This window comes from Penaeus vannamei, chromosome 16, assembly GCF_042767895.1.
Source record: "Penaeus vannamei isolate JL-2024 chromosome 16, ASM4276789v1, whole genome shotgun sequence".
NCBI lineage: Eukaryota > Metazoa > Arthropoda > Malacostraca > Decapoda > Penaeidae > Penaeus > Penaeus vannamei.
This window is the reverse complement of record NC_091564.1, coordinates 18,517,218-18,522,217: the sequence shown is the minus strand read 5'-3', so window position 1 is coordinate 18,522,217 and position 5,000 is coordinate 18,517,218. Positions and strand designations below refer to the sequence as shown.

General features: G+C 47.8%; 2 protein-coding genes across 2 annotated transcripts in view; one reads left to right on the top strand and one right to left on the bottom strand.

Annotated features, from left to right (window-relative positions):
- The window catches only part of LOC113820972 (probable glutamate receptor), a 139,585-nt gene that overhangs the window by 106,331 nt on the left and 28,254 nt on the right, over positions 1–5,000 (bottom strand). The window lies entirely within an intron of this gene.
- The window catches only part of LOC113820200 (uncharacterized), an 18,819-nt gene that overhangs the window by 11,183 nt on the left and 2,636 nt on the right, over positions 1–5,000 (top strand). The gene's annotated exons all lie outside the window — the stretch shown is intronic.

The following is a 5,000-nucleotide window of genomic DNA, read 5'->3' as shown; positions in this document are numbered from 1 at the left end:
AGCATGTAACCCCCGTGCAATAGGTTCACCACCAGCCTTTAACAGTTCAGCTGGTATGCCGCAGATACCTGCTGCTTTACCACTCTTCAGCTTGGAAATCGCCCCCCTAACTTCAGTTAGGGAGGGAGGGTCTTCACTGATGGGTGGATCCGGCAGCGTGGGACCCGCATCCAAGTTAACTGTTGGTGAGTCAACCTGGTACAGCTGCTCAAAATACTCAGCCCAACGTTCCCGCACCGCAACAGGATCTGAAATGATCTGACCATTTACTGAGCGAACTGCTGTCACCTGTGAAGAGGGCTTGGAGTTCAGCTTTCTCTGGGCTTGGTATGCAGGACGAAGGTCATTTACTAAGAAATGGCCTTCTACCTCCTCTGCAAGACTTCCTATAAACTGTTCCTTGTCCCTTCTTAGCAGGGACCGAGTTCTGGGCACATGAGAACGGTGCTATTCCCGATCCCCTGTATGTCAATGCAAACTCTGATGATAATCGTGTTTTGTACCGACTATGACATGTAGTATGTATCAAGGTGTTAGGAGTTTCGGGATGCTGAAAAAAGGCCTCACGTGTCTTCAGGCTTACCTCGACAGCCAGACAAAGAGCATCTGACAAGCTCTTCACCATGAGTCCAGCATCTGGAGTCTTCTCGTTTGTAAGTCCCTGTCGGTAGGTAGAGAGGTTGGTCTCCTATCAAGCGGTGGATAGCAGTGTTGAGGGCAAGGCCAACAGCATTTAGGTGTATAGGCGACGGAAAGGGTACACATTGAACCAATGCTGTCAATCTTTCACAGCTCTATTGCTGTGAAAGATGGGGTGATACTTCAGAAAACGAGTGTTTCACATGGAGAGTCTTCAAAAGAGAATGTCACTCATTTCATGAAAATTCGAGTTCATTATCAGCATGCTACTGGTATGGGGGGCCAAATAAAGTTATGTAGTTGTCCATGAAAGTTGTCAACATTCAGTCGGTTGTCTTGTCATGAAGTGGGATCAGCTGCAAGCGGGTGTGGTGATCTATAATGGACAAAACATAATGGTACCCTCTAAAAGAACCTCTTGGATCCGTCGGGTCTGCAGAAAACATCACTAGAAGGGCCTCCATGGGTGGATCTTGTCTGGCAAAAAACAGACATTGTATGTCTCTAAAGCTCCTAGGTGCATGGCAGAGGGTGGGTAATGGGCAAGATGCAAATCCAGTGTCTGGAGGTGCAGAGGAACATACAGCTGCTTCACTTCTCTGCCTGAATATTCTCGAAGGTGAACAAATCTCCATCTATTTCGAAACTGGAGATAATAGCAGGTGGACGCTGTTGAGCTAAGACTTGGCGTGCCTTCAACCAGTTGATGAGGTCATTGCAGGTTGGGTTACGTAATTGTTACTCCCTCATCTCTTTTGGGTCCATGGTGGTGAGAACTTGGCTTCATGCTGCTCCAGCTGGTCGGAAGCGCAGGTTCAGGATTAGGATGCTCAACTGGATAGAATCTACAGGTGGGGGTGGTTCACCTGCTGGTCTCAAGAGTACAGGGACAAAGTTACTGGCCCTTGCTAGTACTGCAGAGCAAAGTCGTATTCCCCTAGCTCATGTGCATAATGACTCAGCCTGTTGCTCTTTGTTCGCTGCAAGAAGACATGGGTTAAGGGTTGATGATCTCTCCAGATAGTAAAATGCCGACCATAGGTGTAAGGATCTGTACATGGACAGCTTCCACGACAGCAAGGGCCTCCAGGTCCTTTGTTGGATAACATATCAGCCTCCTTTAGCACCTGTGACCAATAGACACTGGCACAACAGGGCACCCTTTCAGCATCTCGTTGGATGAGGGCAGCTCTAGGGGCCAGGAGACTAGCATCTGAATGGATCTCAAAGGACTGGCTGAAGTCTGGATGTAAAATAGAGGCCTTCACTAATGCCTCTTTCAGGGTGTCAAATGCTGTCTGTGCTGTTTCCCCACTCAAACTTTACACCCTTCTTGGTTAGTCTTGTAAGTGGTCGAGCGATGGTTGCAAATCCTTCGATGTGACATCTGAAAAAGCTGCATGCCCCAAGGACTCGTCATATGTCCCGAACAGATCTTGGCCTTTTCAGTTACAGTGGATACCACTTTCTCTGGATTAGGACGGACACCTACCGATCATAAATCCGAGAAGCTTCATATTTTTCTAGATTCAGTTTCATGCCTGCTCCTTCGAAAAGCCTAAGTGCCTCTCACAAGTCCTGTAGATGGCTATCAAAATATGATGTTATGATCACATCATCAAGATAGGCAAATGTGTAGCACCCCAACACTGAAGCAAGCTGGAAGGTTGTGGGTGTGGTGGATAGTCCAAAGGGTACGCAGCAGAACTGAAACAATGAGTTACCATCCGTGAAAGCAGTCTTGGGATGGTCATCAGGTTGAACCAATATCGCCCAATATGCTGATCTACTATCCAGGACTGTTAACCACATCCGGCCACATGACGAGTCCAGGATGTCATCGACTCAAGTGGATAGGTGTCAGGGGTGGTCACCTTATTGACTGCCCTGTTGTCAAGACAGAAGCAGTGTGAACCCTCCCTCTTGCAAACAGACTACAGGGAATAATCAAGGCGGTCATGTATGTTCAATCACCCCTCCCCTCCCTGGGCCAGTGTTTGGTTACATTCAGCCCTCATTTTCGATGCCTGGAGAATGGTGAAGGTGAGATCCTCTTCGGCATTCACAATTTTGGGCAAGCCAGTGAAACTCTCAAGCTGTCTTGAATGCAGATTCCTAGTAGTGTGGCAATTGTATCCTTCACCATCGTCTCAGAGCCTGTGTCGACAAAACAAGAGAGAAGCTTACTATTAACAATCATAGTGATCATTTGTGTGCCTTCTGACTTCTGCTGAACATGCTTGACCAGCAGTTTCATGGGTTGTATCTTGGCCTCCCGTTTGCCGGGACCCTTGACTTGGACGGCACTCACCAAAGGGACACATGGCAGCAGTGTCTTGGCTCTCCACAGCCACCAATCGATGATTGCGAGGGCTACTACGACGGCGAGGTGAGGATAATGGCTGAGTCAAGGCTATCAGCTGCTTCTGTAAACGTACCTGGTGGGACACAGACCGAGTCAAGTTACTCATGTTGGGTGCAGGTGCCCCTTGGACTGGAGCTATCCAGAGAGAGCTATCACTATAGTGCTCCAGGGCTGGCACATCCACGGCAGTGAGGTGTCCTGGAGTATGTAGGCCCAAGACCATGGGTGCACATTGTTTTGTGCTAGAGGATCAACGGCAGTGAGGTGACCTGGAGCATGCAGGCCCAATGTCATGGGTGCACCTTGTGTTGTACTAGGTCCTTGTTAGAGGGTGTCCAGCCCACAGACTGCTGAAGATGGACAGCAGGGCTTCTTTTACCCCAACTGCCATATTCCAGGCTACTTGGCACTCTTCAGCCATCCTTCAAGTCGAGGATTACCAGCCTGGCAGTCCAGCAGTGAAAGTCTTCCTCACTAAGCCTTCCATATACCCGATGCCATGAGGATAATCACGGGCGCCCTACCTTATAGGTTTCAACAAATTGTTAAAAGTCCAAGGGTGCCTGGCAGGGAACCATACATGAGTGAGCCAGCATTTCAAAGAAACGATGGCATGTACTGGCATCTCTAAGCTTTGTGCACAGTATAGCCTTAAGCTAATGCCACTGAAACAGCAGCATGGCCATTTGCCTTGCAAATGAATGCATCATCGGTGGAAGGGTGAGTCAGGAGCTCGATGATGGTGATCAATGACTTAATCTCCTGATTAAGCTGCTGGCGTCTCACCATAAAGTGCAGGTATCTCGTCACGGCCACTAGCGTAGGAGAGATGAACAGAAGCACCAGCAAATAGGTAGGTAAGAGAGAATGGTTGCAGAAGAGGTGATGCTGATGATGCACAGAATGTAGGAGCTCTGGTAGCTGGAGGCGGTTCAGAATTCTACTGTAGAGGTGCAGTATTGACTTCAGCGTTAACAATGGAGGGCGCAAAAGTTCAGGTACACACATGGATACGGCACCACTCTGGCTGAGAACTATTTGCTGGGGTACCTGTGTGGGTGGGTTGGTCTGACTTCTGCTTCCTACTCTACTGTGCAGGATAATGCATATTGTAGCTGTGCAGAAGTACTTTTAAGTCGGGTAAGCACCCCAAATAAAGACTGTATACCTGCTACCTCATCCTGCTCTGGTTGGCTGACTGCATCTGGCCCTGGAATAGATACCTCCTGGATCTTGGTCCCTTTGTTGGTGATCACTCTGTAGGGACGGTGGCGCTTGACCCTTGCTGGGAGGATTTGAGCTTGCCCATCCTTTTGACTGTCTTCAAAATTTGCCGTTGGGTAGCGCAGTTGATAGGACGAGGAGCCCTGCTGCATAAATTGTATGCTGGCTGGAAGTGGATGCCGACATCACCACACAAGAGAAGGGCTGTGCAGGCTGGCGACATCTTGAGCAGCTAACGGGACACGTTACCAAGTCACACACACACACAGCCATACTCGAGGTCGTGCATGGGTTTCGGCTAATGTAAGCATCAGCACTACTAGCGACAGTGATAATAATAATAATGGTAAAATCAAGAGGAACAATGCCAACCATAATGATAACAAGATCCAGCAGAGGACCCTCAAGGACCCCTATAAACACCCATGGACAGGATGCTGTTCGACTCGTTATCTTTAATGTAGAAAACGAAGGACCGGTTGCCAATACTCAGCCGCTGACGAAAAAGAAAATCAAACCGAGATCAAAAATCAGAACAAGGTAAGATATTCATACAACCACAATAAATCATGACCAAAACATGGTTTCCGTTTTAGTCCTCATGATGAGTGCTTAGCACGTAAATCATAAATGATAAAAATAAAAAGGTCTTCACGTTAAAGCGAATTTATTATAAAAAAAAGAAAAGTATAAGCAATACAACGGTCAGGATTCACAAAAACGAACAAAGAAAGTAAACGATGAAACTTAGATCTCGTCAACTTTTCGTTAA